Source organism: Watersipora subatra, chromosome 4, assembly GCF_963576615.1.
Source record: "Watersipora subatra chromosome 4, tzWatSuba1.1, whole genome shotgun sequence".
In the NCBI taxonomy this organism is placed as follows: Eukaryota; Metazoa; Bryozoa; class Gymnolaemata; order Cheilostomatida; family Watersiporidae; genus Watersipora; species Watersipora subatra.
Genome location: NC_088711.1, coordinates 42,381,246 through 42,395,857, shown reverse-complemented (window position 1 = coordinate 42,395,857; position 14,612 = coordinate 42,381,246). Strand labels below are relative to the sequence as shown.

The 14,612-nt window shown below is 32.0% G+C and overlaps 1 long non-coding RNA gene across 1 annotated transcript; it reads left to right on the top strand.

The window, feature by feature from the left end:
* Nucleotides 1-9,228: 9,228 nt before the first annotated feature.
* On the top strand, nucleotides 9,229-10,633 carry LOC137394756 (uncharacterized). Its single transcript, XR_010978368.1, has 2 exons — nucleotides 9,229-9,623; nucleotides 9,788-10,633. It is a non-coding gene; the product is annotated as an uncharacterized lncRNA (long non-coding RNA).
* Nucleotides 10,634-14,612: the final 3,979 nt, after the last annotated feature.

Genomic DNA, 14,612 nt, shown 5'->3' with positions numbered 1-14,612 from the left:
AAATATCCCTGTGTTAAATCTCTATGAAATAATATATATAAATAAAAAGTTTCATTATTGATGTAACTTAATAAAGAAATTGAAAACTGAGTAACAATGTAAACATTTAAGATAAAACATCAAACTATGTTGGTTTGAAATTTTCCAACAAACGTAATCAAATGACTCAGTGCCATGTTGTTTAAATTTTTCTAAATTAGGGTAAATGACCATATTTTTATTTTCTCACTGAATATTCCTAAAAATTAACTGAATTAGTTGATTAAAACAAGTTTAGGCAAATCCAGACTCGTCTTGAACCATTACGATGTGTCTAAATGGTTAGAAGTTTTCTAAACGAATGGAAGTTTACTTTGGAGCATTCCCCTTTTCCCTTAATCAAAAAAACATCAAATAATACAGTTTATAGAATGATCAGCAAACATTTAATATAAAAAGATATGTAACTTTATATCAGGGTCAAGAACCTTTCGAACTGAGAGAGCCAAAAAAACCCAGATAATTCAAAATTTAATTCTAAGAAAGCCATATATTTTAAATCTCGAAAACATAAAATTAAAAAGGCAGACCAGCAAATTTAGTATGTTTGAGCAATTTTAGCTGGATTTATTTTGAACAACAATGTTCAAATAATAATTTTTTCTTCTATTCATCCTTTGGGGTGAAGGGTTTAACTTTTGATCTAAAAATGACTCGTGCGGTCTCTGTGCGGCCTGTGCAGAGCACAGAAAACACTAGAAACTCTCAAAACTAGAAACTGCTGCGAGCGCCACATCAAAAAGTTGCAAATAAAAATATATTTTTATTAAACGGACATTATTTTTTTATTTTGTTTATTATTACTGAAATTTCAACATTATTTGTATTATTATGTTGATTAAATTTACAGCCAATTTATGGATTATTTCTCCACTGATTTATCAAAGAGCCAGATGCAATCATCAAATGAGCCACATATGGCTTGAGAGCCATAGGTTCCCTACCTCTGCTTTATATGTTTAAACAAGTAATTAATACTTTTTATACCAGCTTACAGTTAATAGCATTCTTTATATTTCATAGCTTTGTTCTAACATTGAGTTTACTTTAAGGGGAGGTTTATTGGAAGCCCCAACTAGTCAATACTAAAAACCATATAACTTGGTTACATATGAGACTAAGAGTCCAAACACTCTCAAACTCTCTGAAGACTACTCCTTTCTGCAATAAAACATTTGAATCAATTGTCTTGTTGATCTGCATTTAACTTTTATATCCTGTTCAATTTGCAATCTTTCGATGTCGTATTTTCTGTAAGTCAAATTATTAGATTACAACCTAATTAATTTTCATAAAATAAATGTACCTCATTATCCTTTCAGTTCAAAATCATTGTAAATAGATGTAAAGGTGGACATATTTATATGAAATGGTGTTAAACTGTATCATAGACAGTTTAACACTGATACAGTACTATAGGTAATAAGCAAACATGTCTATGACATAAAAGTGTTCTTTTTTAATGTCAAACATTTTTTTGTAAAACTCTTTGTAGTCTGAAGAGCTAGATGGTAAGAGAGCTGAGTCAGTTTCCTATTAGTAGCATGCAAGTCACTAGTAAATTATCCATGTAGAACCATGACTCACTCACAGTAAAATAAAGTCACTTCTAAATGAGTCATGTATTCAGCAGACAGAAGCAATATAAATAACAAGACAATACCATTAGGATAGAATGGTAGTGGTTGTTTTGCTGTGCATGTTAAGTCATCTTGAAGTGTATTCAATCTCCTACTACCCTATCTCTTAGTATCAATCTATATTAAGTTGGACACTGTTCTGTGAATGGGATATATAAATCTGATGGTTGTGTTGAAGGAAATATGGAAGTATAATCTGTGCCATGATGGTATACTAATCAGTCATGATACACACTTATGAATCAGTAGGACATCTCACATCATAATGATGTGAGATGACAAGTCTTGTGATAGAAAACTTGAAAGAGCCATACTAATACTTATGCTATATGACTGTTGGCATCTAAACCAGAGAAGAAGATGCATACCAAGTTCTGTCTACACCAGATTATATGTTAGCAGTATTAAAGGTTGTCACCTCTAGGGTTGTCAAACATGACAACCCTTGAGTGTATTGAACATGTGATTCTGACAGAGTTGAGGTAATTTGAGACAAGTTAATATGAGTTCCATAGTGCTGATTCTCTACTAGTATAAGTTTTCCTTACTAAAATAATATTATTATTATATAGCGTTTTTGGTATATAGAATAAAAAGACCGTTGATATACGCTTACCAAAATCTAATTGTTTGTTTTGTGTTTTGATGAATTCTGTTCTAAATTAGAATACAGCAAAAATACTCGGAGATGTTTGGAAATTTCCATGATTTCCCGTTTCCTTCAAATCTAATGATATAGCTACAACACTCGGCTAATCATCTGGCACAAACAGCTGCAGAAAAAGCTAAAGTGTACATTAAGTTGTACATGTACCAACTCTCACAGTTTTGTTCTGGTCAACTATCAGTAGAAACTTTGTATTAATTTCAGACAAAGACTACCGGGGGGTTGGATGGGTTGGGAGGGTGGGGGTTAGAGAGACACAATCTATAATATCATAGACTATACCTTGAGAACTTTTTAAAACTAACAGACGTTCTCACTAGCTAGCAACTGTATAATTAGGAATTGTCTGTTATCTAATCCTAGAGAGAGAATTATATTACATGTTTTGGGTATATGCGTACAGAGGGGAACAAACATACAAAATGAATAATGCCATCGTTTTATTTTAAATCATTCGACAAAAGTATTTTTGTACAGTTTTTAGTAATTTTGTAGCAGCTACTCGCACTTTTGTAAGATTTATTAATATTTTTATGATTTCCTTTATTTCCTTAATTTCTTTGAAAAGCTTTATTATTCTAAGCATAAATTTACAACAGAGTTCAATAAGAGGGCTATGTGTTATGGCCCATAGTAGTCAAATATTACTGCGAAGAGAGCAAATTCTCTCTCTTCACAGCAATATTCAACCACTGCTGTAGTTGAATACTACTGTTGATTGCAGAGTTACACATTGTTATACCTAGAGTTGCTCTCTAAATATAGAAAAAACAACTCCCAAAAGCCAATTAATCTCGTCAAATGTTCTACATGTAGCCTACTTATATGCGGGACTCAAATATTTTACGTGATAACTACTGTATATAGCTGATTTAGTAAAATTGAGAATAAAATAATAATATTATTTTGTTTTAATTAATTCAATAAATAAATAATAATATTACATTAATCATTAATTGAGTGAGAACCCGCAGTAAGCTAGAGACTTACTAGTTTACTGCTGGAAGTGGTCAGAAATTAGAAACTGAAATAGCATTCCAAGTAAGGCAAAACCAAGCTCACTGATAATGAGAGGTTATGGAAGCAAGAACTGTAGGGAACCCGGAAAAATAAAGGGGACAGTAACTTGCCCAACCGTTTCAGAGCAAGTGATTGCAAAGGGAAGTTCAAAGGCCACTATCTATGGCAACAACCAATAAGATCTTGATTATTTGATTTTCAAGGCAAGTACAAGGCAATTATCAGGTCACCCGCTGGAAAAACCAGATACAGAAAAGAAATTACCTGAAGAAGAGAGTCAGAAAGATCAGGACTGGTTGACTTCAGTTGTGTCCAATACGCTAGGCATGAGTTTCAATGAGGTAGAAACTGGAATTACCATGAAACAGAGGCAGAGTTTGGCTTGTCATATTGAAGGTCCAATATGTTTCCAGTGACATGAGTCAGCAGTTTCATCTTCACAAGGGTGGCAGAAAATTATGTGAGTTGGAAGAAGAGCAGATGTAAAATTCCTTCAGACTTAACTCGTCATATCTTGATAATTAAAGTTGAAACTATTGGAGCAATCTGAGTAATGACCAAAATAATCCTGATATATTACTTTTTATTACGTATAATAAAAAGTAATATATGTATATGTAATATATATAATACAAGTATTGTAATACAATACATATAGACGTATTATATACTTTTATATACAAAAACATATAAAAGTATTGTAATACAATACATATAGATGTACTATATACTTTTATATACAAAACATATGAAAGTATTGTAATACAATACATATAGACATATTATATACTTTTATATACAAAACATATAAAAGTATTGTAATACAATACATATAGACATATTATATACTTTTATATACAAAACATATAAAAGTATTGTAATACAATACATATAGACATACTAAATACTTTTATATACAAAACATATGAAAGTATTGTAATACAATACATATAGACATATTATATACTTTTATATACAATACATATGAAAGTATTGTAATACAATACATATAGACATATTATATACTTTTACACACAAAACATATAAAAGTATTGTAATACAATACATATAGACATATTATATACTTTTATATACAAAACATATGAAAGTATTGTAATACAATACATATAGACATATTATATACTTTTACACACAAAACATATAAAAGTATTGTAATACAATACATTTAGACATGATATATACTTTTATATACAAAACATATGAAAGTTTGTAATACAATATTCATATAGACATATTATATACTTTTATATACAAAACATATGAAAGTATTGTAATACAATACATATAGACATATTATATACTTTTATACACAAAACATATAAAAGTATTGTAATACAATACATATAGACATATTATATACTTTTATATACAAAACATATAAATACATTGTAATACAATACATATAGACATATTATATACTTTTATATACAAAACATATGAAAGTATTGTAATACAATACATATAGACATATTATATACTTTTACACAAAAAACATATAAAAGTATTGTAATACAACACATATAGACATATTATATACATTTATATACAAAACATAAATACATTGTAATACAATAAACATATTTAAATAGTTTTATTATAAAATTCAAGGCATCGTATAATCATCTGACATGTTTATTTCAATTTAACTTCTTTTTACAAAACCAAGCAAACAGGTGAACTTAAGAATAAGTTTTAATATTTTTCTCATGAAACACATTTTCTGCTGCTTGATAAATAATATGCCTGCAATATTTAAACATTTTTCATATAGTATTTGCTTTCTTTTATGAGATACTCTATAATTCAATTAAAGTCTCAGAGAGATAGCAGAGATCCAAAGTACTTTAAACTTAGTATAAGCTGTGGAAGACGCCTCTGTAGACAGCGTCACTACACATCTAGCAGGGTTATTGTTACAAATGAGACAACAGCATTATGTACAGTGTTGACACGATAACCACACGTTTGAATTACTTTTATTAAAATTAACTTAAAGCAAAATATATTGGAGCTTTATATAAAATATATGATCTGCAACAATTGGCTGAAGTGATGTGTATTTGAAAATAACAATACGAACAATAATAACAATATTGTCTATAGATCTTACTTTGATTAATTATTTAAAATTCATTGTTAAACGTTATAACACAAAGTTTTAAGTGCAAAAATAAAAATAATAAATGTCTAAATTGAAGTTTAAAAAGTAAACATCTCAATTCCAAATTTGTAATTCTCAATTTAAAATTTGAGACGAATTAAAATTGACTGAATCATAATTTTGAATTACAAACAATTAATTATGATAATGATGTATTAATTCACGACTCATATTTCCAATTATATACTCTGTAAATTAAAGTTGATAGATTGTAACTTGTGATAGCAGTTAATTAAGGCAGTATAAATGTTAATTACAGATTACGCTTAATAATGCACGTAAATAATTCGGAGTTCATTTTTTCCAAATTTAACAGCGTAACTTTAACTTAGCTTACCTTTTCAAATTTAATACTTTAAATTTGTTATTCTTACTGTAAAAATGTAATTGCTGCCATAGTAAAAACCATGTCTGTTTGGGCATCCAAGCGGCAATTTGAGGCGGAGATAAAAGATTGCATATTCCGAGATTTGAACTCCCGACTTTCGGTATTCGCTAACCAAGCACCCTGGTGTTCCGGAATAATTGCACTTATACTTATTACACTTGACAATCTCTCACAACGAACTCGACTGCTAGGAGACTAGTATATAATATGTCATCATTGATGTATATTATAATAAGTATAATAATCATTAATTTATAACAATAATAATAAGAGTTATGTAATCATGATTGCTTTTGAATATACATGTAAGTTTCGTAAGCAAAAGCTGTTAAACTTCGACATCCATGAATATTACACCAAAGTGTTCTTCAGCACTCAGCACCTGTTCAACAGCTCAACACCTGTTGTTTGGACAGAATTTGTGAAGCCTGTTTTTACTTTACTTTAAGATTACGAAGTGATTAGCTATAAGTCAGGAAGGGATGTAGCAAATAGTTAAAATTAGCTGCCAAATCAGGAAATTTTTAAAGGCGTGACATTAATATAACTGGCCGAAGATCTAACGAATAAAATAAGAGATCTCCCTGAATCAAACAGGAACTCGGAATGTTCAGTATTTACACAATATAAAGAGATTGGAATTTATACTTGTGCAAGATTATGCATACAAGTTAGCATCTGTTAAAAACCCAATCTTTTGACCAAATAAAAATATCACCATGGTAACATCATCAGGATTCTTCTCCTACAAACAGCTGTCATATCATGGGTCAAGGGTTTCATGTGGCTGCATGTAGATATTTTACCACTGCAACCTAAATTCCTGTTAATGCATGGAAATTCCAATTTTAAAACATGATTTTCCTTAGGCTGTCACATTGAACAAAGAGAAGACAACTTCTCATCTTATCTACTACTACTTTGCAAATAAAATGAGAATTTTCATTTTTTTACACTTGGAGTGTGTTTTTAGTATCTAAACTTGTTTAAAGCAATCTGACTTTTGATGAGCCTGAGAACTTGCATTTAATCAAATGAAAGATAATAAGGGAAAAACAACCGTTCTAATATGATTGTATCGAGCAAAAATGGGTTCTATATAAATTGGAATTTAGATTAGCTTTAATATGTAATATGAAATAGTATAATATAAAATAAGGTAATACGATATAACATAGTGCGACATAAAAAAATATTATATAATATAAAGTATGATATATATAATATATATTATATCATACTATTATATATCTAGTATGATATAAATATAATAGCATAATAAAATATACCATAATACAATATAATAAGATTTAATTTAATGCAATGTAGTAACTCATAAGGGTATATCATATTACGTTAAATTGTGATAGTTTATATGGCATTATATTATGTTCCATGGTATTTTATTATATTACGTTATTGTGTTATATTTTTTATATTGGTATGATACTATATTATGGCTAACAATGGTTTTCATCAACACAGAAAATGACGCATCACAGAGTCAATTAGAATCCTATTTTATGAAAAATTAGCAGAATGTCCGGCGTTGCACAGGTATAGTATTGGTCAAACAGAATTACATACAAACACACACACAGACTTTGAGATTTATATAGATTAAGATTATGGAGCAACTGATTGAAATAACAATTCTACACTTCAGCAAGATCCATATTTTCAAATATCAACCAAATGTTGCTTATGCACAGTAGCTAATAAATTTTGACTGAATAGTCTTTGAGTTTAGAAATTAATTGAAAATAATGTAATTATTATACTATATATATCTTATAATAATTATATATAACTATTATAAGATAATAATATTATTATATAATATATATATCTTATAACAATTATATATAATTATTGGCCATTATTATAAGATAATAATATTATTATATAATATATATATCTTATAATAATTATATATAATTATTATAAGATAATAACATTATTATATAATATATATATCTTATAACAATTATAAATAATTATTATAAGATAATAATATTATTATATGATATATATATATATCTTATTAATTATACATAATTATTATAAAATAATAACAATATTATATAATATATATATATCTTATAATAATTATATATAATTATTATAAGATAATAATATTATTATATAATATTGTATAATAATATTATATATTATTATATAATATATACTATTATTATATAAATAATAATAATATATATTATTATTATTTATATAATGATATAAATCATAATATAATTATATTATATTATAATATAATTATATTATTATTTCATAGATAATATAATATTATACTATTATATCTATTGTTATAAGAATGTCTTTAGCAGTTCTTTGACTCACTCAACATGATGAAAAACAGCAATTTCAAAAATTTCTAAAACTGTCTTTTCTGTTTAAGGTGGATCAATCGTCTAAGCAGAGTTATTTGTAATGTATCCACTTGCTCAATTTTTAACTTACCAACTACAAACACAGTAAGGACACCTAAAGGGCTGCCTACTCCATAGACCTATTAACTATACTTAATAGTCTTAATACCTAATAGTATAGTTAATACATGTAGATTTATGGACTACTCGGACAAACGTTTTACATATGTGTGTTACATACGCGTTTTGGCCGCGATCAAGTTTTGTCGATTTTAATCTTAAAACATCCTGGCAGTCAGATCACCTCTAACATAAAAAACAATCACAAATGATAGAAAAATAGTAATACCTTCTGATAAAATCTACGAGAACTTTGTGTACATTCATTTTTAAGATCTTCAACCTTTTATACTGTTTAGCTTGATGAGGAAGAAATAATTGAGCTAATATCTGCTAAAGCATTTCTAAGAAATACGGCAATTGAAGTTGTGTGCCCTCAATATACGCGATAGGCTCAAGTTGGGGTAATCCATGAGTCATTTTTAATTTGTGGTGTGAGTAAATTAGTCATGGTTGATGCCTTGTCATTCCAGTCAACTTTAAGTTGTTGGCACATGATTGATATGTCTTCTTACATTTTGAAAAGAATAGTGTGAATTTTATGACACGTTTAAACTTGCCCAAAGCTTTCATTGCGTCTGATGGCAACTGAAAGTTTTATTACTGTTAAAACGACAACCAATCAGAGCTTCATTATTTTGACTCTAGAAAACACTGATTATGGCAACTAATGGAAAAGCCAAAGAACAAAGCTTAGCACTGATTGGCTGTTTTATTACTTGATTCTATGCCAACTTTTTAAGCATAGGACCGATGCATCAGCATTGTTAAGTTAGCATGGAACGGAGCTAATCGTGGGATTTTCTGGATTTTTTTGTTTTCCTTTTCTTACTCCTATAAAAGCAATCACAAAAGCAACGCTGGTCATACACAACCTTACATGACGTTACACGAGTGATAACCAACATGGGTCAGCTCTACGAAAGAGAAAGCAGCGTTTCATCTGTGCATGAAGAACTTACAACTATGCTTGGTGGTTGCCAGCATGAAATGTCTAACACAGAAGTATCGACTAACAAAAGTGAACATTACGCAAAGATCGCTAACCAAATCAAAGTGATTGGAGATAAAATTGACGCTAAACAAGCAGGCAAAGGAGGATTAATAGTCAAAGCGTGTGCATTTACATGCATAGCTGGACTAGCATTGGGACTGGCGATGCGATATTAGCTGAGTGGTGAGTACCTGCTAGCACCTAATGCCATTGTCATGTATTTGATGTTTGGTGACTGATCAAACATAGTGACCTAGAGTAAATGATCGAAGCCAACTGCATTGCTTTTCCTTCGTTATACTATATAATGTTCACTGTGGTCTTCATGTCTAAATTTTAAATTGCAGAAGATCCCACTCAAGACAAGTCGGCATACAGTTTGTGAGTTTGGCAAAGAGCGCTGCAGGAACATTGACAAGTGGGAGCTAAAAAATGCTATAGATGGCAACTACTCAAGGTGCGAAAGATGGGCATGACCATGACGGCTCCTTTGACATTGCGAACGCAACACTAAATGGCTGTTTCGCAAAATGGACACCACAAAATGACTATTTTACAAAATTGATATCCTGCAAAATGGCTGTTTCGCAAAATGGACACTGCAAAATGACTATTTTACAAAATGGACATCATTATGAATGGCTACAACACGGGATGAAGCTGCTCACAAAAGATGAAACTTGAATCATCAACACATTGCCATCGTCTCAAGCTACTCCAAAAACCTCCACTGACTGTATTTTGACAGTATTGCACTTTTTATCATCAAAATTATTTACTGTTCCATCTTTTCTACCTATACATATATATATAGATATGGTATATATATTTGGTATATATCTATCTATATATTATTCATGCTCAGCAAAGCTATAGCAATGTATTGTAATATATTTGTATGTATGTTTGTACAGACAGACGGGTGCGATTCAATCAGCCTCGTTTTCAACTTTTTACCCGTATTCTATGTAAATATTGTTGTTGATTTTCACATTGTTATATTTGCTGAGCAAATTTTACCAATTCTATTCGAAATGTGCTACATTGTTGCTTTAATATGATTGTTTTTATTGTTACTTTTTGACTACCTTTTAGTCATTATTATTCTTACTATTATTATTGTTAATATTATTATTGTTATTGTTATGTTCTTATGAACCGGACCTAATAAACGGCTCAATTTCAAGGCTCAATTACAACCGCGTTTCTGGCATAAACAACTTGGCTCTAACAACTACAGAAACAGTATCCTGTTCAATAGCTATTGCAGTGTGCCTGTGTGTTAGATTCATCAAGACTGCCCTAGGGATATTGGATAGAAGCCAAATTGTAATGAGCATAAATCATAAAGCACGCAACACACGGCTGAACACTGTAGTCAGTTCTGCCAGTAGGAGTTGTATAATTTACTATAAACTTGGCAAGCACAAAGCTATAGTCACAATAGGCCACCACTATGCTTATCTATTCCATATTGATAAAGGTGTCGTATACCTCGAAGCTCTTTTCCAGCTCCTTCAAATGCTGACTCACCAGCGTTGTTAGGCGTTGGCAATCTTTCAGCTGGCTTGAGTTTAAAACAAAAGGTTGATCGATTTATGCCTTACATCAGCTGATGTAAAGGAAACACAGATGAAATAGGAAAATCCAAAGCGATTATAATATTATGCATCTAGAGCACCTGCTAAGTGTCATCAAGTGTCATGTGAATCTCATGATTGTGAGCCTGTATTGCTAGCCATAATAATAAGATTAACCTAAGAATTTCGCAAGGGAGCAAGGAAGGGGTTGACTGCAAGGAAGTAAGGCTCTGCAAGAGGTGGCTAATAGCTCTTGGGAGTATAATCCTTGTCTGCCTGTTTGTTTCCTCTCTCTCTAAGTCCTTCCACAGTGAGATGTCTGGCATGCCCTGCCTGCTAACCATATAAGGGAGATAGATAATCTTTGCGCGTAGGTTTAGTAGGTAACTCAAAGCTATTTAGAGATGTACCTTTGCTTCACCTGCAAGCTTATATTAATGACATGACGCACTCACACTCACTATGTTGCGTCACTCACAGGTTTGCGTCAATTCACAAGTCATCTGCAATATGGAAATTGCAAAAATCCACAAGCTAAGCGAGTTTTGGTACTCGCTAGTTTTTATCAAATGTTTCATGTTTGCAAATGATGGAAACGGCACTTGCTAATGGTCTGCAAGAACATGCCGCGAAAGTTATTCCATTTTAAACATTTTCACTTTGCAATCATTTTTATTTTGATGTAAGCAGCCCCGAATGCTCTAATGTTCTGAATCCTGCTAAGCGCGATAAGACTGTGTCACTAATTATTGAACTATGGTGAAAACTCCTTATCTTTGTCAACAAAGCACCAGCGTTGATCCGCTTCATGCAAATGTCTATTGAAAAACTTATCCACGGTGACTCAACATGCACATAATTTCAAATCTGCAGCATCAGGAAACATACTTGACAATCTATTACATAGCGATGGCTATGAAAGTCCTCATAGCATTTACAGTTTTCATGCCATAACTGCTCAATTTAACATCCCTATGTGCACATGTTATACCGGTGGCGCTTGGGTTTGATTACGCAGGTCACACAATTGTAAAAGTAGTTTATTAGTTTTTTGTACTGAATCGAGAAAATGAAAACACATTAAAAACTGAGTCGGGCCGTTTTATTGGCTATGAGTAAGAGCATCACTCTTGATGCACCGTTATAGCAAAGACCCTTTTAAATTATTCATGTTCAGATGCCACAATAATGAACACATGCATAACAAAGATGTTCAGTAAATGTTAAACATTTTTTTATTGGAATTGACCATAGGCCATTCTTGGTTTGGTTATTAGTATAACAGTAATATAGTATATCAGTAATTAGTATATCAATCACAAACTATAGATGACAACTTCATGTTTGTAATGCTTGTAAACTCAAGCAATTGCTTATCAAGCCCCTCACTCAGCGATAAATATGTTTAGTAATTCTAACACTCTGAGGTATGTCAAGGACCTCTGAAAGCACTTTGTAGAGGGAGTAATTTGCTAGTTACTATTTCAACCATTGAAACTAATGAGTAAGCTACCAGTAGATCTACAAAAGGGAAATGCATGGCTGCTAATGGATTGTGATAGCCTAAGATCTTGCCTCAAGGTTGAAGATGTTATCTAATGCAAACTATATCATTTAGTCGACCCTCGGGTAGCATCGGATGTATTGCAAAACAATTTTCTTAATTTTCAACTTTTTGCAAATCTGTAACAAAGAAAACACGCCTGTCTATACCTGTCAATGCTTGTTTATACCTGTCAATGCCTGTCAATGCTAGCTGTGGCAGATTTAAAAAGAATCTTACTGATATAAAAATTGTCCATTTTTTTAAACAGAGTGAAGAAGGAAAATCTTGTCATGTTCGGCCATATTGGTTCAAATTTAAATGATGGTAGTTAATGGTTACAATACGCTCCCACAATGGGGCTTGAGAGTATCAACTGAAACTGTGCAAATCTAGTGGCAACTCTGCCATAGACTCGGTCTGCCGCAGGCGGCGGTTTGATACAACAACCGACAGCGAGTACTGTAACAGTTCAGAAAAAAAAACTTTTTTTCATCAGCTAAATTTGTCAGTTCGAAAACAAGTATTTGCAAGGGTGGAAGAGGGGTGGAGGGATGATGCCAATGCTCTGCAAGGCTGGAAGAGGGGTGGAGGGATGATGCCAATGCTCTGCAAGGCTGGAAGAGGGGTGGAGGGATGATGCCAATGCTCTGCAAGGCTGGAAGAGGGGTGGAGGGATGATGCCAATGATCTGCAAGGCTGGAAGAGGTGTGGAGGGATGATGCCAATGCTCTGAGAAATCATGGTGGTTAAGCGTAGCTGCCAAAGCGGCTGCGAGACTCCGGCAGCAATATTGCCAAGCAAAGCACTCTCGACGTTAGGCTTGGCGATTTATGTTCACATAAAGCTGCCTTGCTGATGATAAAATAAAAAATGACCGCTCGCCATGCCGTTTTGAAAGTGCTGACCTTCACCTGCATACTTCATTTCAAAAAGGTTTTGCTTTCGGCTCCTTGCAAAAGTTGAACAGTGCTGAACTCTTGTGTTGACCGCCAGCAACTACCAATGGTAGTCGACGCGTAGGTTCCCATTTCACTGCTGATAGCCTGGTGATCTTGCCTGGTACTCGCGACATGTATGGAAACCAGGCTTGAGGCTGAATGACTATGAATTTGCATGTACTGTATTAGCATGTTCAAAACCAAAATTAGTTATATAATAGCATTAAAATAAAATTCAAAAGTGGCTTAGTTAAAACTGGATACTGATTTACACTGGAATACTATGATCTAAATATAATTCATGTTATTAAACCCAGCTTTGTCATTGTGTGTGCTGTGTGGGGTGTGTGGTACGCAGCATGCGCTCCGCAGTACACAGGGTGCGATACCCGCAGTGTGCAGTGTGCAGTGCGCAGTATGTGTCCCCGCGAGTCTGCACAAACGCGATGCATTGTCACATTTTTTGTCTGATTTTTTATGCCGATTACATTTTTTTATGACGATTGCGTCAAACTTCATACACACGTGTTCTGCGCGTTCCGTCAGGTCACCAAATATATCTTGTTTCAAAACTACACCTGGTTTTGTGAGAACCAGCCTTTTAAACACCCGTGTGATTATAAAATCAAGAATGCATGTTTGCATACTTTAAGAACATATGTCCTTATTGCGATTCCTTTTCATGGAATCAGTGTAGCACATAGCATAGAAAGTCTACACATGTGCTGCGGTCAATCTGTTCACTACTGAAAGAAATCCTGGACACGACCGGGGTTAATGGGCATGGTATAAATATATTATATATTATTATATTAATATTATATTTTATATTATATTAATATTATATAATATATTATATATATTATATAAATTGGTACGCTTAATTATCAAAAACAAAACATTTTTCTCATGTTTATAGCTTCAAACTTTCTTTGCACGGTGGTTTTGGCAAAGCGGATGCTAGTACTAGTATTTCATCAGGAGCTCTTATTTCATGCCTCAGTAATTATGGTGTTGATCTGTTTTTTAATCTTTATCACATAATTATATTCCCAGTCAAGAGAGGTATTATGCCAAACTGCGCAATATTTACGAAAAAGAGTAACTA